We start from the raw sequence: 21,654 nt of genomic DNA, 5'->3' as shown, positions 1-21,654 counted from the left end.
ACATCCCATATGTCTAAATATATGAATACATGTATGTTTATGCATATATTAACAGAGTGATGCATATTTTTTCATCCTTACAGAATTTTATTTTTAAAATTTTTTTTACTGAAGTAGCATTCAAATCAATCTTAAGAGTTAAGTAGAGAACAGCAGCAATTATTATCCCTATATTAACTACAGTCTATAAGATTATTAAGGCCTCCTTAAAATTTTCTAGAATACTTTTTTCTCTTGCTTCTCTTCTTTGTTCCTGTCACATTCTATGTTCTTATCTGTGTATTTTTAAGTCAACTGCTTAACTAACTGTAAGTTCCTGATGGGTAGGCACTACACCATTTAAAAATTTTTGAATCACCAGAACCTAGTATAAATATCTTTCATATAGTAAGTATGAAATAAATACACGCTGAATTCAATTGCAATGAACTCCACATAAGACTGCTCTTGAGTAGCAGAATAGTGTTTTTTTTAATTACCCATGTTTCCTGATTTCAGTTTAGTCTAGCAAGCACAAGAACAATTATAGGCATTTTAGCTTCTTGGTCTCTTTTCTGGAAGTCATTTGGTGACTTGCATAATAATTGCTTCGTTTCATAGAAATATTGATTATATCTGCCTTTAGACTAAAATATATGTCTCAAAAAAGAAGGGCATATGAATTATGGTGTTAATATTTGTAATGAGAAAATAATTGAAATAATTTGAACACTGATTGAGCTTTCATCCCAAAATGTTAAAAAAAACCTTTTCATTACAAAGAAGAAATGGAAATAGACATTTCTTGATATTTAAAAGGTGAAATACACAGATAATTTTCTATTTTCTTCTCTTGGTACACTTCACAGGAGAAGCAATTTAAACCTTCCTACAGCACCCAGGATAAGTAGAATAGAAGGGAATATGTATTATAGGATGATTTTAGATTTCAGTACTTCTGAATGTTCTTTACAAAGTCATGAATCAAGTATTGATTGCATTGACTTTAGATATGATTATTTCTGTCTTTGAGAGCTATGACTAAAGTGTTTTCTTTCACTGAAGGCTTTTGCCTGCATCAAAACAATAGTATCTAGTATTCTTTCTACAAAATCTTTTAGGTCAGCCATGTCCTGCCTATGAAGCTGAATGAATTTGAGATAGATATGGTACCTTTTCACTATTATAACAATACCATGGGCAGACTCAGGCAATGTTTCTATGAAATGAAGCAATTATTATGTAACTCACCAAATGAATTCCAGAAAAAAATTACTTCCAAGATGCTAAAATTCCTATACTTGTGCCCAAAACACATATAAACACAAGCTTTAATCATCAGCTGTTACCTCTTCTTAGATGGTAAAGTTTTGTGAGATTCACTTCTTTCACTTCTTATTAGACTGTGATTTCCTTGGAGAGCAGGGAGTATTTTTTGCCTTTCTTTGTATATATAGCCCTTAACATAGTATCTGACACATACTAGGTATTTAACAAGAGCTAATTCGTTTACTAATTGATCCAACACTACAAAATCATGTTGAAAAATCATGTCAAAACTTTTGCTTCTATTTATCTGTCTTATGTCCTGACTAATGCTAAAGTTACTTGGGGATGGTGACTATGTCTGATCTAAAATTCTTTGTCTTCTTGGCCATGATAAGGGATCAACTCAGTAGACACAATATATTTTTGTTGAATTAACTTAAATTGTTGAACAGGAATGTTTTTTGCAGTATGAGGAGGAAGGGAGAAGTTTTTAAATGGAATCTCTAATCAGTTTTATTAAATTCTTTTCATTCAACCTCTTATTTTGATATTAAATCTAACCACCCATTTCTGGCTTCATGAACAAAAAAGAATTTTAAAGAAAGGGAGTAAGACTGCACAAAACAGATTAGAAATACTGCTTCCCTGCTTAATTATCATATCATAGTTTTTTTTTGTTTTTTGCAAGGCAATGGGGTTAAATGACTTGCCCAAGGTCACACAGGTAAGAATTAAATATCTGAGGGAGGATTTGAACTCAGGTTCTCCTGACTTCAGGGCTCATGCTCTATCTATTGCTCCACCTAGCTGCCACTATACCATAACTTTTAATCAAACTGATGAATCATAGAAATATAGCATACATAACAAACACACAACACCAAAGACTCACCTTTATCATCAAAATTGCTCTGATTCCTCTGCCAGAAGGAAATTCTCCCTTCTTTGTATTTTCAGGATCACTTTTATGCTTAATTTGTTGGTTTCTTATTTATATTTATCATCACTTCAACTAGGGCAAAAATTTTCTGTCTTAGCTATTTTTGTATCTTCCACAACTGTCAATAAAATTCTTTGTACAACATGGTTTCTTAATGTTTCTTGAATAAAGTATTGGTTATACCCATTCTCTCCTCCATGTATATAGATCATGGCTGGTTAATTTAACCAGATATTAGAAGGGTTCTGTGCCTCTCTTATTTTTTAATGAATATTTTATTTGTTTTCAAATTATATACAATAATAGTTTCTACCCATCATTTTCTGTAAGGTTTTGAATTTTACAATTTTTCCTCCACCCTCCCTTCCCTCCTCTATCCCCCCACAGAAGGCAGTCTGGTAGTCTTTACATCGTATCCATGCTGTACATTGAATGATTTGGGAGATAAATCATATATTTGAGGAGAAAATAAAATACTAGAGATAGAAAAACTATGTAGTATATAAGACACCTTTTTATAAAAAAAGTTGAAGGCAATAGACTTTGGTCTTTGTTTAAACTCCACAATCTTTCTCTGGATACAGAGGGTATTCTGCATCACAGGTGCTCTAAAATTGTCCCTGATTATTGCTTTGATGAAATGAGCAAATCCAGTAAGATTGATTCTCACCCCCATGTTGCTGTTAGGGTGTACAATGTTCTTCTGGTTCTGCTCATCTCGCTCAGAATCAGTTCATGCAGGTCTTTCCAACCTTAGAACAATAGTGTTCCATAACATACATATACCACATTTTGTTCAGTCATTCCCCATCCATCCCCATGTCCATCAACATTCACTTGATTTCCTATTCTTTTCTATCACAGACAGGGCTACTATTAACATTTTTGTACAATTGATATTTTTACCCTTTTGCATGATCTCATCAGGGTATAGAACCAGTAGTGATATTGCTAGGTCAAAGGGTATTGTGCCTCTCTTCTTGTTGTATGTGCAGACACAAGCATAGTACACTGTGACACAAAGTCATTTTGTAACCAATAATTGGCTTTTACTAATCTTAGGAATGTAAGCTTTAGAGCTGAAAACAGCCTAATCCAACTACATCATTTCCTAGACAAGGAAACTTGGGTTAGGGAAGAGAAATTATTTATACATCTTCAGCAATGTTTTTAGTTTTTAACCCCTTTGTTAGAAACGCTGAAAACAGTGAATTTTATTCTTTAATTGTTTAGTGACTTGAGCTGCAGTTGGCATAAATGCTTGTTTCTGGATGATGAAGCCTCACAAATTACTGTAACTATCCTTGGATGAACAGGAATTGAAAAACTTTTAAATGAACATTGTTGAGCTCAAGTAATTTCTGTAGTTCTGTCAAAGAAAGTCAGCCCCCCACTAGAAGTCTGATCATAGGGGAATGCTTGGTCTTGCTTGTCAGCAGTTCAATGTCCTTTTTATTTGGCTTTTAGAGGATGAGCTTAAATTGGAAATAGATCCTACATTTGCCCAGATATCATGAGGTTTCAGGTCTTACCTTGTAATTCTGAGTGACATTAGAGACCAGTTCAACTGTGTCATCTACTTGGCTCTCTTGATAGTTTCTTTCTCATTTTCCAGTATTAAATTATTAAGTGAAGATCATTATATTTGCATATTACTTCATATGCACAGTTAACTTTGATAGTTCTTTCATCTTTGGGATCATTATAATACATTCACCTGAAAATACTAGTAAAGTATGAAAGGATCCAGGGTCATGTTTTATTAATGTGTGGCAGATATATCATTTTTCCCTAAGTGAAATAAACTGTTCAGACCAATGGGTCAGGGAACAGCAATTACTGGAGAAAGAATAGAGGTTATGAGGATGCTATTGAACCATTAATAAAGTTCTTCTTTTAAGGTGGATACTTCCTCAAGTGGATTAATCAACTGACATGTTTTCTCCAGACAGAATTATTAAAAAAAATACCAAACAGCAATGAGAGGAAACATGCCATCATGAATGGAATGAAGGAAGAATTGGCTCCAAAATCCACCTCTGACACTGAAAGCTGTGAGGTCAGGGGCAAATTAATTTAATGTCCCTGATCCTTAAGTGACTAGCAATGATTGTATATGTTAGAGATGGCTTAACATGTGACTATATGAAAGAAATTATCTTATTAATGAAATGCCAGGTCCCTGACTTTTTCATTTCCAAATATAACTTGTGAGGCAGTGTGGTATAATATAAAGATCCTTGGCTCTAGAGTTTATGGGTCTGTTTTGAAATCTACCTCTAATGTTTACTTTGTGGTAGACAAATCACTTAATATTCAAGGGCCTCAGTATATTCATCTATAAAATAAATACTTTTCATTAGATGGTCTCTGGGAACCTTTCCACCCCTAGGTTATAGCATGAGCATATCCAAGATACATGATTCTACGATCCATGATTGTGCAATCAAGAAAAAAAGAAAAAAAGGAATAAAGTTCATCAAAACTAACCAGTATGTAAAGAAGTATATGCAGGGTTCTATCTTCATGTTTCTTCCATCTCCATAAAGAAAAAAGGGAGATGCACTTTCCTACCTTTGTTTAGGCAGCCTAGTCACCCCCTGATCCCAGGGGCTTATCAGATGTTTGCCAGAGTTAATGCAGATACTTTATCACATAGCCCACTGCATCTCAGAACTCACAAGCTCAAGACACTTGACAGTCTCAGCATCCCTCAGGAGCTGGGATTTATAAGCATATACTACCATGCCTGATTAAGCAGAATTCCCAAGAGACGACTTGTTTCCCAAATTACCTCTCACAGCCTAGGTTATTAACTGAACCTGTCATATGCAGTCCAGGGAACCTGGGAACATTTACTTGTTTCCCATAAGTTCAGCCCCATTTGCCTTTGGCAAGCTGATGGTGACTGAACAACTTAAAATCCAGAATTAATCCAAGTAGATTTAATCAAAGCAGATCTTTCTTAGGATAAATTTCAACCTCAACAATTTTAAAATTATTCAACAGAAGTGTATGGTTTAAATTGATTATGAATATATCTTAAAGATTATTTAAAAATCATGTTGTTCATATTCATTATTCAGTATTAATCTTTTATTTAATGGTCAGGTATGAAGTCATGATAAAAAAAAGATCATAAAATTTATTCTTGAACCAGAAGCAAAATTGTGAAGTTGGTATAGATTTTAGTCTGCCTTGCCTCTGACATTTACTATCCCTTCATTACTTCCTCTACTCTATGGGCCAGGGTTTCCACCATTTATGTTCCCTCTCGTGATGGCTCAGAATGAATGTAAATAGAAATTTTTTCTGTTCTGGTAAGAAATATCAAAGTAAAAATAAAGTCAAGTAATTCAATCTTCACATCATCCTTCCTCACCAACCAAGTGATGGGCATTGATCTTTGGGAATTCTTTGGGGGCAACTAGGAGGTATGATGAATAGAGTACTGAGTCTGGAATAAAGAAGACATGTATTCAAATACTCCCTCAATTATTTCTTGACTATGTGATCCTGGGCAGGTCATGTAATCTTTTCATCTCAGATAATAATAGCCCATATTTTGTAGGATTGTTGCCAGGATCAAATGAGATGATAATTGTAAAGGCATTGAGTGCAATGCCTATTGTAAATATTTCATAAATATTACCTACTATTGTTATTTATTATAATTCTAACTCCAACTACAATGAAAATAAGTCATTTTCTTGATAGCATTTATCTCCAGCCTTAGCTCCCTCTGAGCTCCCTTTCCCAATTCTCTTCTTATAAGATCATCCTTCTCTATTCAGTTTCTCCCTAGGAGCCATCTCTTCCTTTCATCGTTTAGCATTAAAAAAAGGCAAAAAAACTTAAGAATTCACTGGTCCAGGGTGGCTAGGTGGTGCAGTGGATAAAGCACTGGCCCTGGAATCAGGAGTACCTGGGTTCAAATCCAGTCTCAGACACTTAATAATTTCCTAGCTATGTGGCCTTGGGCAAGCCACTTAACCCCATTTGCCTTGCAAAAGCCTAAAAAAAAAAAGAAAAAAAAAAGAATTCACTGGTCCAACCTCCCCTCCCTTTTTTTTTAAATAGATAAGAAAATTGAGGCCCAGAAAATTTCAATGATTAGAAATAAGAAGCAGAGGTGGCATTTGAACTCCAGTCCTTTAAATTCATATCCTAAGCTTTCTACTTCATCTTTCTGCCTCCTGCTAAGTTCTTTCTGACATTTACTAATCCAGTGAATGAATAAATAATCATTTAAGTGTTTAGTATGAGTATATATGTCCCAGATCAAGCCCCACTTGGCCATTGTTTGGGCCCTCGGTTCACATTTGTGAGGTTAACATAAACTAATATTTGTAAAGCACATAGTAGACACTATATTAATGCTTGCTTACTCCTTTCACCTAATCAGAGGAGGAAAAAAATATACAAATTTTACCTGAAAAGTGGATCGAAAAGACTATGCAAAGGAGATGATTGCACATTTTCTTTAGTGACGTTTCTAGTGATAAAACCATATCTGTTTCTGACAATGAGCTAATAAAGGACTTTTGTGGGAAGAATTTCTTCTCTGCATTGTCAGTAGCTTTGACTCCTGAAGAGACTGACCCTGTAGTACCTGTAGAAATCATGGGTGAATACCATCTCTACAATGGCTGCTTCTCTGAATAATAGCTATAAGGATCAGACTGGACACAGGGACAGGGATCTTTGGGGCATCTTGTTGCCAGGCCTCTTTTGTTTATGCTACCTGTTGGCAGTTGAATGGCAGTTCTTACTGATGGTGGTAAGGATAGCAGGGCCCTTTATCCACGAGAGTTTCTCCCTTAGAATAGTAGCTGTAGGCAGAAGTCAAAGCAGGACTGGTGGTTCTGGGACAAATACTTTTATTCTCAGCCCTCTTGGGATCAATGCTATGGGTTTTTCCTCTGGGTTTGATGTGTCCATAGTGCTTTACTGCTTCCTGTCCTTCCCTCAGATTGCCAGATTCAATAAATATAGATTGAATCAAATTGAGATCTACCTAACCTTTAGAGAATATTGTCTTCCCTCCACCTTCCAAAGAACTAACCTTACAATTTTAACATAGGTTTCTGGAGACAATATTTGATCCAAAGGAATAATTATAATAGTAGGAATTTCAATAAATTGAATGAACTTTGTAAGGAGGACAAAGAAGGGGAGAGAATTTTTAGAAGAATTTTGTAGTGCCCTTGATAACATGTCCTAGCAGTAGTAATATTTTCCACATGTTTTGGCCCTTTTCCTTGGATCATGGTATATATTTCCATTTGTTGTTGTTGCTGAATCATTCAGTCATGTCCAACTCTTTCTGACCCTGTGGACCATTCTCTCCATGAGGATTTCTTGGGAAAGATACTAGAATGATTTTTGCCATTTCTTTCTCCAGTGAATAAAGGTAAATAGAGGTTAAGTGATTTGCCTAGGATCACATAAATAGTCAGTATTTAAGGCCAGATTTGAACTCAAGTTTTCCTGATTTTGGGACCCAGTGTTTTAGCCACTCAATCATCTAGTTGACAAATATTCCTATAAACATACATACTTGCATATATTTGTAGGGCTTTACATACACACATATATGTATATATACATATACATACACACACATATATATATAAAACTATACATATAGAGTGCAATGAATGAAATAGGGTCCTCCCTTTATGTTTATATAGCAACTCATGAAGGTGGTTTATAAAGGTATACAATGGCTACTTATCTGATTAAAGTACTTATCTACACATATCACAAAAATTTATCTGTATATAACACAAGTTATAGTTACATATCATATGTGATATAGATATATGTACATATAAATATATACATATATACAGATATCTTATGTTAGACTAGCATTGTGAGCCATAATTCCAAAAACTGAATATTTTACTACTAATAAATCTTAAAAATTTGATTTCAAATACCAAAATCACAGTTATATAACTCATTAGTATTTACAACTTTGACCTTTCTAGAAAAATATTTGATTATATATTAGTTTAAAAAAGAAAACTGTTGAATGACAAATTGTTTTTCTCTTTAGAGGGTTACTGAAGACTGTTATATTTTTTAAATCATTTATAGAAAAAAATAAACCAGTAAATAATGTAATCCCAAGTTAAATTTTATTTGAAAGCATATTTATAATTGCTTAATAATTAACATACCAGTTCTTCTCGAGTTTACTAATACAGTTTAGAAAACTGGAATTAAATATCACTTAGGACATCAATTGCTGAATCATAGCATTAGTAATTTCATTCATTAGAGCTGTTATTCACTTGTGTGGTGACAAAACCATTATACAATTATTTATCCCTATTTCGTCAAATCAGTAGCTTTAACTTAATCATTAATTTATTCAACAAATATTTATCAAGTATACATTATGTATAAGTAATTTTTCATGATTTGTTGGGCCTCAAGTACAATTATTAAATAGGAAACATTTGTTTTAGCTCAGTTATTATAAGGATGTGGCAAATAAAAACATCTCCTAAAAGAGACTGAGGCAGAGTTCTGACCTAATGGCACTTCCTTAAAGAGTCCATGGTCCCCTCTAATGAAGTGGACCTTATATCTTCCTAATGATCTGAGAAGACCTCTCCTTCCAGGCCTTTGATTTTATAGGTCACAATATCTCAAACGTGGATCAATTTCAGTGGTTGAGATCAAACATATTGTTTCAAATAGACAAAACAACATGTCATCATGGTTATGATTGTTCAAGGCAAAAATAAATTCACTAAATAGATGGTCACAAAATGGTCACTTGCTTGTTACCAAAAGAAAATTTTTGGTATAAAAATAAATTGGTAGTTTCCACCTTTTCTAAATTAGTTTTGACACCAAGATAAGGAAAAACAAGAGTAGAGGACTTCTAGCTAGCTTCGCTATGATTATACAAAAGATCTTGTCATCTGCAGTTCAAAGTTCTGGGACCCAAAGGACAGAGTTAATAGTCACCACCAAAAACAAGAAATAGAAAGAGAAATTCCATTTAAAATAACTACAGACAGCATTAAATACATGGGACTCTACCACCCAAGACAAACCCAGAAACTGTAAAACACAATTTTAAAGTACTTCTCACCCAAATAAAATCAGATCTAAAAAAGTGGAAAAATGTTAATTGCTCATGCTTAGGTTGAGCTATTAATATAATAAAAATAAAATTCTATGCAAATTAAATTGCTTATTCAGTGCCTTACCAGTCAAACTACCAAATAACTACTTTATTAGGCTAGAAAAAAAATAGTACAAAATTCATCTGGAGCAAAATAAGGTCAAGAAACGCAAGGGAATTGATAAAAAATGTAAAGGAAGGTGATCTAGTTTTACCAGATCTAAAATGATACTCTAAAGAGGCAGTCATCAAAACTGCCTGGTACTGGTTAAGAAATAGAGTAATGGATCAGTGGATTAGGATAGGTTCAAAAGAAACCTCAGAAATGACTACAGCAATCTACTGCTTGACAAACCCAAAGACATCAGTTTCTGGGATAAGAACTCAGTATTTGACAAAAATTGTTGGGAAAGCTGGAAAATAGCATGGCAAAAACTAGGCATAGACCCTCATCTCACATCCTATACCAAAATAAGGTCAAAATGGTTACAGGATCTAGATATAAAGGGTGACACCATAGATAAATTAATAGATAAAGAAATCAGATCTATAATAAGGGGTTAAATTTATGACCAAACAAGAATTAGAGTACTTTATAAAATGCAAAAAGAATGATTTTTACTCCATTAAATTAAAAAGATTTTGTGCTAATAAAATTATTGATGCCAAAATTAATAGGAAATCAGTTCTGATAAAAGTTCCATTTCTAAAATATATGGAGAATTGCATCAAATTGATAAGGTAACAAGTCATTAACCAAATGATAAATGGGAAAAGCATATGTATAGAAAGTTTTCAAATGAAGAAATTAAAACTATATGTAATCATATGAAAAAAGTACTCCAAATCATTATTGATTAGAGAAATGCAAATTAAAACAACAATGAGGTATCACCTCACACTTATTACATTGGTCAAGATGAGAGAAAAGGGAAAATGACAAATGTTGGAGAGGTTGTAGAAGGAGATCCAACCATTCTCAAGAGCAACATGGAACTATTCCCAAAAAGCAATTAAAGATGTTTGTTTCCTTTGACCCAGCAATTCCAATTCTAGGTCTATACCCAGAAGAAGTCACAAAAAATGGGAAAAGTCTCACATGTTCCAAAATATTCATAGCAGCTTTTATTTTGCAGTGGCAAAGAACTGGAAATTGAGGGGATGCCCATCAATTGGGGAATGGCTAAACAAATTATGGAACATGAATACTATGGAATATTATTGTTTTCTTAGAAACCATAAATGGCTGGACTCTAGAGATGCATGGAATGACTTACAGGATCTTATGCTGAGCAAAGGAAGCAGAACCAAGAGAACAATATACACATTAACAACAACATTGTGAGATGATCAACCTTGATGGAAGCAGCTTGTCTCAGCAGTTCAGAGTTAGGACAAACATTTTAGACTGGCTAAGGACAATGTTATCCCAATCCAGAGGAAGAGAAACAAAACAAAACACAATAAAAAACCCTTCTGAATCTGATGAACACTATAAAAATTATTTCTTATGTATCTCTTACCCTTAATCCTAATTCCTCATATCGAATTTGTAAACATGTTAAACACAAATGTGTAAGTATTATGTTAACCTGACCATTCACTACTGAGAGAAGGGGGTGTAGGAAGGGAGAATGGAAGGAATTTTTGTAACTTAGAAATATATATGTGCATATAGAGAGGGAGGGAGGGAGAGAGAGAGAGAGAGAGAGAGAGAGAGAGAGAGAGAGAGAGAGAGAGAAGAAAAAGAAATTAAGAAAGAAAGAGAAAGAAAGAAAGAAAGAAAGAAGGAAAGAAAGAAAGAAAGAAAGAAAGAAAGAAAGAAAGAAAGAAAGAAAGGAAGGAAGGAAGGAAGGAAGGAAGGAAGGAAGGAAGGAAGGAAGGAAGGAAGGAAGAAAGGAAGAAAGAAAGAAGAAAGAAGAGTGGGCTATGCTAAATATTAGGGATACAACAAGAGGCAAAAGGCATACTTTGTCCTCAAGGAGCTTGCAATCTAATGGGGGAAGACAATATGTAAACAAATATATAAAAAGTAAGCTATCTACAGTTTTCTAGCCATAGGAATTCATTCAAAGAATATCTATGAAAGCATAAAACATTAATGGAGAGGTTATCATACAAATAAAAGCATGGATCTTCAGACAATTCAAATCAATTCAATAAATATTTACTGATCATTTACTATGTTGAAGACACTGATATTGAAAGCCTTGAAATCAAGATTTTCTATCCATGAATTCTTCCAAATAAATCAATGGGAAGAAACAGGTTCAGGACACAGAAAATAAGTTGTAGAAACATTGACAGAGAAGACTTTTTTTTTGTCTAGATCATTCTAATACAAATGTTTATTCATATATATATATATATATATATATATATATATATATATATATATATTCAGTTTTAAAGGATTTTAGCATAAGGAGCTAAGGATCCCAGAAATTTTTTAAAGGGTGAAGAATAAGAGAGATTCATTCTCAGGGGGAAAAGATCTGAATTATCTTGACTAGAAACCATGTGTAAAAAAACCTCCCCAAGACAGGAGGCTTTGAAAAATATTATTGGGATCTAGGAAAGAAGAGGAAGTACTAAGTGATTACCCCTGTGTTGTAATGTACCTCCCATTAAAAACGTACCTTTGCCATAGTGGATGGAATGATGATGACTTACATAAGAGAGAGAAGGGAGAACATTCCAATTCTTTTCTACCCTCTGTTTTCAATGTGAAAGACAATGCATGAAAATTAATAAAAAAAAAGTACTAACATGGGAAATGGAAGAGTTACCATAAAATAGGGGAGGAAAAGCTTTGATTTTCAGGGAAGGAAAAAGAACACACTATAAACTTCAGGCCCATAAACTTGATTTTGAATTCTTAAAATTTTTTGTTTGTTTTTGTTGTTCGATCATGTCCAACTCTTCATGATATATTTGGGGTTTTCTTGGCAAAGATAATGGAGTGATTTTCCATTTTCTTCTCCAGCACATTTTACAGATGAAGAACTGGAGTCAATAGGATGACTTGCCAGGGTCACTCAGCTAGTAAGTGTGTAAGGTCAAATTTGGATTCAGCTCTTCCTGATAGCAGACCTACTGCTACATTCACTGTATCTCCTAGTTGCCCTATAAAATTCTAGGATGGATCATTAAAAGAAGGGTTTAAAAAACATTAAGAAAGGGGAAGAAGTTACTTATAGTGAGCAAAGCATCATTAATATTAACTAGATTAGTAAAGTTTTTCTTGTGTGTGTGGGAGAAATGGAACTATGTATTGGATTCACAACTGATTGGATTCAGAACTGTTTGGAACCAGAATTAGAATGGTCATAAATGTTTTTTTGTCATCAAAGCAAAAGCTATCCAGTAGACTATTCTGGGGATTTGTGCCTGACTTTCTGCTATATAATATTTTTATTAGTGACTTTGATGACATACCCAATAAATTTGCAGATCACACAAAGCTGGATGACAGAATCAGTATCAATAAAAACATAGTTATTCTAATCCAGGGGTTAGGAAATTGAGGCCTGAGGGCCAAATTAGGTGGACCTGATGTGTTTTTATATGACCCTTAAGTTAAAAATGGTTTCTACATTTTTAAATAAAACAAAAACTTAAATAAAACCTTAATAGTGGAAAAACCATTCTTAGATCAAAGTTATTCAAAAACCAGGTTATAGGACTTATCGCCCTTGTGTAGTTTGCCCAATTTCTGGTCTACAACATTGGGCTGAATCTAATAATATTAAATTCAGTAGGAATAAAGGTAAAATCTTAAACTTGGCTTCAAAGAAAAATCATCTTCACAAACAGAAGTTTGGAAAGATATGTTTTGACAAGTTTACTTTGAAAAAGATCTGAGGGCTTTCATGGACTTGTGGGAATGATTGCTGTTTTCAAGTACATAAAGGACTGTCATAAAGAGGAAAGATTATGCTTGCTCTATTTGGTTCCAGACAACAGGAACCAGGAGTAATTGGTGGAAGGTAAGAAGGGACAAATTAAGGCATGATGTCAGGAAAATTTCACAATTAGAACTGTTCAAAAATGGAATAACTTATCAACTTGTGTCTTGTCTAAAGAAGAGGCTGGTTGACCACTTATTTGTGTGTTATCTTGCTTATCTCTTTCCTGAATTACCTTAAGGACTCTACCAACTCTCAATTTCTGCTATTCCTTGATTCTGATTTAATATTGAGATTTTCCCTCGCCTTATGTTTATTCTGGACTTTTAAAGGTTAATAAACCTCCCAGTGGAATCCTAGGATGGTTTCTATCAGTATTTAACTACAATGATTCAATCCTATCCTGCTAGTTCTTAGGTATGACACTGTTTCACACCAAAAGGGAATATTCCTTTAGACAGTACTCCCAGGATGAGTACCATGGGACCTAGATTTTGAGAGGTAGGAATTTTTTTTTGGAGGGACAAATTATTCTCTTTAAATTTTCTGTTCCTCTAGAGTATGTACAGTTTAGAGTCAGGTAAAATGACAATCTTTTCTAATGTTTGTGAAATTATTGGTTTTATGGGAGAATATGAATATGTACATTTTTATTGTCATTTTCAGATATTCGCCCTGCTTTTCTCATTTAGTTAAATTGTCCTTTCACATTGACCTGATAAATATCTTATGTCTCATATTAACTGTTCTACAGAGGGAATACAGAATCAGAGATCAGGGCTTTTTTTTTTAATCTGAATAGATATGAATCTAAACCTAGGTAACTGGGAGTAACCAAAGTGAACTGTCACATTAATTTTGCACTATTTCCATCTCTAAGAATGAGTCACATAGCTTTCCTATCAAATATATTTTCACTAGAAGATGAATTAAATTTGATTCTCTAAGGTATTATTGCTACTTTCTCCATTTAAAAAAATTGCCTTTAAGAAAATGTTTAAAATTTGATTTTAACTACATCAGGGAATAATTACAAAAAGTTCACTCTATCTTCAAGTTATTAAACTTCTCATATTAGAATATGTAAAACAGAAGCAATATTTTAAACACTTGAAACCACTTCCTCAAAACTTTGATGGCTATTCTATATCAGAAGACTTATATTAGATAATTTTGAATACCATTAATCCTTTTACAACACATCAAAATAAACAATTTACAAAGGAAAAGAACATTTTCTTTACATTTAGGATTATAGTTAATCTCAGATAATATAGATTTGATAAAATTTTATGTAATGACAAGGAAGGGAATATACAAGTGTTCCTTTTAATGATACTGTCATTTTCAACTATGTGATTATCTATCCTTTGATATCCTACAATTTTCCCCCCAAACTTGCTTCCCTCCCCCCCACTCCCCACAGAAGGCAGTCTACTCTTTACATTGTTTTCATGGTATACATTGATCTAGGTTGAATGTGATGAGAGAGAAATCACATCCTTAAGGAAGAAAAATAAAGTATAAGGGATAACAAATTACATAATAAGAAAACATATTTTTTCTAAATTAAAGGTCTTTGGTCTTTGTTCAAACTGCACAGTTCTTTTTCTGTATACAGATGGTATTCTCCATCGCAGATAGCCCAAATTGTCCCTGATTGTTGCACTGATGGAATGAGCAAGTCCAATAAGATTGATCATCACCCCCATGTTGCTGTAAGGGTGTACAATGTTTTTCTGGTTCTGCTCATCTTGCTCAGCATTAGTTGATGCAAATCTTCCAGGCTTCCTTTAATTCCCATCTCTCCTGGTTTCTAATAGAACAATAGTGTTTTGTGACATACATATACCACAATTTGTTAAGTCATTCCCTAATTGAAGGACATTCACTTAATTTCCAATTCTTTGCAAGCAGAAACAGGGCTGCTATGAATATTTTTGTACAAGTGATGTTTTTATCCTTTTTCATAATGTCTTCATGGTATTGAGCCAGTAGTGGTATTGCTGGATTAAAGAGTATGCATATTTTTGTTGTCCTTTGGGCATAATTCCAAATTTTTCTCCAGAAAGGCTGGATGAGTTCACAGCTCCACCAACAATATGTTAGTGTCCCAGATTGCCCACATCCCTTCCAACATTGTTGTCCTTTCTGGTCATATTGGCTAGTCTGAGAGGTGTGAGGTGGTACCCCAAAGATGCTTTAATTTTCATTTCTTTAACAAGTAGTGATTTAGAACAATTTTTCATATGACTATGGATCACTTTGATTTCCTCATCTGTAAATTGCCTTTGCATATCCTTTGACCATTTGTCAATTGAAGAATGGCTTTTTTTTTGAAAATTTGACACAGTTCTCTATATATTTTAGAAATGAGACCTTGGTCAGAAATACTAGTTATAAAAATTGTTTCCCAATTTACTACATTTCTTTTGATCTTGGTTGCAATGGTTTTGTCTGTGCAAAAGCTTTTTAATTTAGTGTAATCAAAATTATCTAGTTTGTTTTTTAATGATGCTCTCCATTTCTTCCTTGGTCATAAACTGCTTCCCTTTCCATAGTTCTGACAGGTAAACTATTCCTTCATCTTCTAGGTTGCTTATAACATTGTTTTTTATGTCTAAATCCTGTATCCATTTTGACCAAATCTTGGTATAGGGTGTGAGGTATTGGTCTAATCCAAATTTCTGCCACACTAACTTTCAATTTTCCCAGTTTTTATCAAGGAGAGAATTTTTATCCCAATAGGTATTTTTATGTTGTGTGAGGTTACTTTGCATAGAATTTCTCTTCCTAGCTCTTTCTGCTGTATCTTGCTAGGCATATATAGAAATGTTGAGCATTTATGAGGGCTTATTTTATATCCTGCAACTTTGCTAAAGTTGCTAATTATTTTTGTCTTTTCCTCCCCAATTCTAATTCCTTCAATTTCTTTTTCTTCTCTTATTGCTGAAGCTAACATTTCTAATACAATATTGAATAGTAGTGTTATAATGGGAATTCTTATTTCACCCCTGATCTTATTGGGAATGTCTCTAGCTTATTTCTGTTGCATATGATGCTTGTTGATGGCTTCAGATAGATACTGCTTATTATCCAAAGGAACAATCATTTATTCCTACACTATTATTTTTAGTAGGAATGGGTTCTTTTTTAAAAAGAGATAGTAGCTTGCATTTTCTTTTCTTTTTTTTTCTTTTTTTTTAGATTTTTGCAAGGCAAATGGGGTTAAGTGGCTTGCCCAAGGCCACACAGCTAGGTAATTATTAAGTGTCTGAGACTGGATTTGAACCCAGGTACTTCTGACTCCAAGGCCAGTGCTTTATCCACTACACCACCTAACTGCCCCAACTATGCCACCTAGCCGCCCCAGGAAAGGGTTCTGTATTTTGTCAAAAGCTTTTTCAGCATCTATTTATATAATCAATATATTCTGATAGGTTTGTTATTGATATAATTAGTTATATTAATAGTTTTCCTATATTGAATCAACCCTGCATTCTTGGGATCATAATGCATTATTCTAGTGATAACTTGTTGTAATCATTTTGTTAAGATTTTATGATTTTTGCATCTATATTCATCAAGGAGATAGTTCTATAATTTTTTTCCTCTACTTTCACTCTTCCTAGTTTATGTATTAGCACCATACTGGTGTCAAAGAAAGAATTAGGCAGAGTTCTATCTTCACCTATTATTCCAAAGAATTTATATAGAATTGGAACCAATTGCTCCTTAAATGTTTGATAGACTTCACTTATGAATCCATCTGACCCTGTAGATTTTTTCCTAGGTAATTCAATAATGGCTTGCTGAATTTCTTTTTCTGAGGCAGGGTTGTTTAAGTATTTAATTTCCTCTTCATTTAACCTAGAAACTTATATTTTTGTAAATGTTCATCCATTTCACTTAGATTATCAAATTTATTAGCATAACACATTTGGCCAAAATAATTCCAGATTATTACTTTAATTCCCTCCTCATTGGTGGTGAGTTAACCTTTTTTTCATTTATGATACTAGCAGGATGGTTTCTTCTTTTTAATCAGATTAACTAGAGGTTTATCAATTTTATTTTTTTTCATAAGACCAACTCTTGATTTCATTTATTAGTTCAATAGTTTTCTTGCTTTTGATTTTATTAATTTCTCCTTTATTTTTAGAATTTCTAACTTGATATTTAATTGGGGGGTTTTGATTTATTTTCCCTCATTTTAGCTGCATGTTCAGTTTGTTTATCTTCTCAAGCATTTAAATTATACTATATCCTCTAACTACTGCCTTGGCTGCATCCCAAAAGTTTTTGCATGCTGTTTTGTTATTGTTATTATCTTGGATGTAATCATTAATACTTTCTATAATGTGTTGTTTGATCCTCTCATTCTTTAAAATGAGGTTATTGAGTTTCCAATTAGTTTTGGGTCCATGTCTCCCTGGCCCATTATTGCATATGATTTTTACTGCATTATGTTCTGAGAAAGATGTATTCACTGTTTCTGTCTTTCTAAAATTGATCATTATGTTTTTATGCTTAGTACATAAATGGTCTTTGTGTAAATGCCATGTACTGAAGAAAGAAAGGATATTCTTTTCTATCCCCATTCAGTTTCCTATCATATCTAGGTTTCCTAACACTCTATTTACCTCTTTAACTTCCTTATTGTTTATTTTATGCTTAGATTTATCTAAAACTGAAAGTGGAAATTTGAGTTCTCTTACTAGTAGAGTTTTGCTCTCTATGTCTTCCTGTAGCTCTTTCAACTTCTCCTCTAAGAATCTGGATGCTATACCACTGGGTCATACATACTTAGTATTGACATAACTTTATTGTCTATGGTACCTTTTAGGAGGATATACTTTCCTTCCTTATCTCTTTTAATGTTATCCATTTTTGCACCTGGTTTGTCTGAGATAAGTTAGGATTGCTACCCTTTTTTTTACTTCAGCTGAAGCAAAATATAGTTTGCTCCAACATTTTACCTTTACTCTATATGTATCTCTCTGCTTCAAATGGGTTTCTTGTAAGCAGCATATTGTAGCACTCTTTTTTTAGTTTTTTTTTATTTTTGCAAGGCAATGGGGTTAAGTGGCTTGCCCAAGGCCACACAGCTAGGTAATTATTAAGTGTTTGAGGCTGAATTTGAACTCAGGTACTCCTGACTCCAAGGCCGGTGCTCTATCCACTGCACCACCAAGCTGCCCCCTTTTTGAGATCATCTTCCTTTATATTTTTTTCCTTTTTTTTCTAATATTCTTGTCCTTTTGTTCTCTAGATGAATTTTCTTTTCTTTTTCTTTTTTTTTTTTTTAGAATTTTGCAAGGCAAATAGGGTTAAGTGGCTTCCCCAAGGCCACACAGATAGGTAATTATTAAGTGGCTGAGGCTGGATTTGAACTCAGGTACTCCTGACTCCAAGGCCAGTCCTCTATGCACTGAGCCACCTAGCCACCCCGGATTCTGGTTTTTAATCCATTTTGCTATTCACTTACATTTTAAAGGAGAGTTTGTCCCATTCATATTCAAAGTTATAATTATGAAGTCTTTATTTCCCTCCATTCTATCTTCCCCCTATTTGTAGCTATCCCCTTTTTTCACTTTCTCCATATTACCCAGTACTTTGTTTCTGAATAGAGTGTGATTTCAGTGTGTTTGCCCTTCTATAACAATCCATCTCCCCTTTCTTTTTCCTTTCCCTTTTCCCCTTCTTCCTTCCCTTCCTTCTGTTAGTTCTCCTTTTCCTCCCCCTCCCCCTCCCCTTTCCCCCTTTTAATACTTCAAAGTTAAGATAAGTTTTTTAACTACATGTGTGTAAGTTAATTTTAAGCCAAGTCTGATGAAAGGAAGATTCAGGTGGTTCTCACCTCCTCCCTTCTGCCCCCTATTATAATAGGTCTTTTGTATCTTTTAATGTAATGAGATTAATGCCATTCCATCTCCTCCATCCTTTTGTCTCCTTACTGTCCCCCCGTTTTAAGGATTATTGTTTTTAAATCATTCTATCTGAGTCACAGAAAGGTCATGAGTGTCCTTCACTTCTGGTTAAGTATATTATCTCTAATAGAGTTACAATACTCAAGAGTTATTAAAGTCTTTCTCCAAGGTAGGGATATAATCAATTTCATCTTATTTTATAGCAGTATCATGGATAAATCATGAGTATCCATAATTTCTGACTAAATATATTCTCTGTAATAGAGTTATAACTATCAAGACTTTTGAGAATCTTTCTCCCAGGTGGAGATATAGCCAGTTTCATCTTATTCTATAGCAGTTTTTTTCTTTACCCCCACCTTTTAAAAAATATTTTCGTATGTCTCTTGAGCCTCCTGTTTGATGCCCCAATTTTATATCTATCCCTGATCTTTTTTCATCAGGAAATGTTAGAAGTCTCCTATTCATTATATGTTCATCTTTTCCCCTTTGCCAGATAGTGGATTCTTGGTTGCATTCCAAGCTCCCTTGCTCTTTGCAATAAATATCTCATTCCAAGCCCTTCAATTTCTTAATGTTGACGTTGCCAGGTCCTGCATAATCCTTACTGTGGCTCTTTGGTATCTAAATTGTGTCTTTATGGCTGCTTGAAGGATTTTCTCTTTTGGATCATAGTTCTGGAATTTGGCCACAACAGTCCTTGTTGTTTTCATTTTAGGATCTCTTTCCGGAGGGGATCAATGTATTCTTTCAATAAATATTTTGGGGGGTGGCTAGGTGGCGTAGTGAATAGAGTACCGGCTTTGGAGTCAGGAGTACCTGGGTTCAAAATTCGACCTCAAACACTTAATAGTTACCTAGCCGTGTGGCCTTGGGCAAGCCACTTAACCCCATTGCCTTGAAAAATCTAAAAAAAAAATAAGTATTTTGCCTCTGGTTCCATGATATCAGGGCAATTTTCATCTCTAAATCCTGTAATATTAAGTCCAGGCTTTTTTTTTCTCTCTTCAATGTTTTCAGGAAGACCTATAATTCCCAGGTTGTCCCTTCTCAATTTATTCTCGAGGTCAGTGGTTTTGCTGATGAGGTATTTTACATTTTCTTATATTTTTTTATTTTTTGGTTTTGTTTAAAAGATACTTGTTATCTCATGAAGTCATTAGTTTCTACCAATTCCATTCTTTTTTTTTGAGAATAATTTTCTTTATTTACATGGTGCAACTCCTTTTTCAGTTGATCAATTCTATTTTTGAAGGAGTTTTCCATTTGACCAAGTGTAGTTTTTTTTTAGGTTTTTGCAAGGCAAATGGGGTTAAGTGGCTTGCCCCAAGGCCACACAGCTAGGTAGTTATTAAGTGTCTGAGACCAGATTTAAACTCAGGTACTCCTGACTACAGGGCCGGTGCTTTATCCACTGCACCACCTAGCCACCCTGACCAAGTGTAATTTTGAGAGAAGTATTTTCTATTTGCATTTGCCCAATTGAAGATCTGAGAGAATTGTTCTCATTTTGTCTTTGTCCAATTGTATTTTCCAAGGATTTGTTTTCTTTTTACAAGATGTTAATTTTCTCTTGCACAGTGTTAATTTTCTTTTGAATTTCTTTTCCCATTTTTATGATTGATTTTTAAACTCCTTCCTAATTTCTTCAAGGAAGTCTTTCTGTGCTGGAGAACAATTCATATTCTCCTCAGAAGTGCTAGATCTCTCTGGGTTAGAGTCTGTTTTCCTCTGTTTTTCTATGGTCCCCCCTTTCCCGCTGACCTTTCTTCATTTTCCTAGGATCTTGTTTTGGGGGAGGGGCTGGCTCTCAGAGGTTTGCTTTTGACAAGCCCTAGAGGCTTTGTTTACTTGGCTTGGTGATTCCATGTGGGCCGGTCAGTAGGAGGTACTGGTTGGTTTCTCTGGAGCATTTGAAGCCCTCTTCCTAATCCTGAAGGGAGGGAGGAGGGGCAGTAGAGTATGAATTGACCTAGAATAATGGGCTGGGCCCTATGAAAGGTAGTTAATCTCCCTTTCAGTTGAATGAACTCTGTTGCCTATACCTGAGTCTGGGGGGGGCATCGGTTGCCCTTTTTTTCTGGAAAGATGCTCTGCTAAAAGTATGTAGTTCAGCTCCTGTATCCAGCTGGTTGATTTCCAGACATGCTCTTCTACTGTCTGTGCTGGAACTCACCCTCCCATCGACTGGGACTCACCAGACCACCATTTCCCCCGGCCAAAGATTCTGTGGCTAAAGTTGGTCCTTGGACCTACCATTCACCAAAGCCTCTGTGGCTAAAGCCAGTCTTCTGGCTTCACCCTGCAGCTGTTCCTGTGCTTACCCTCTGCTCTCCATTCCCTGTTCACCCACAGTCCTCTCAGACTTTGTTGGGACGTATTCTTCTCCTAGCTTCTTTTTCTGTCATTTGTCTATTAAATTTCTTAAGAGGTTTCTTTCAAGTTATTTCTGAGGGGAAACCAGGAGCACTTAGCACAGTG

General features: G+C 34.3%; 1 pseudogene; it reads right to left on the bottom strand.

Annotated features, from left to right (window-relative positions):
• Positions 1-21,237, bottom strand: part of LOC141499212 (stromal cell-derived factor 2 pseudogene) — a 36,220-nt pseudogene extending 14,983 nt beyond the window's left edge.
• Positions 21,238-21,654: the final 417 nt, after the last annotated feature.

This window comes from Macrotis lagotis, chromosome X (genome assembly GCF_037893015.1).
Source record: "Macrotis lagotis isolate mMagLag1 chromosome X, bilby.v1.9.chrom.fasta, whole genome shotgun sequence".
Classification (NCBI taxonomy): Eukaryota; Metazoa; Chordata; class Mammalia; order Peramelemorphia; family Peramelidae; genus Macrotis; species Macrotis lagotis.
The sequence above is the reverse complement of the archived record's forward strand: the minus strand, read 5'-3'. Positions and strand labels throughout refer to the sequence as shown.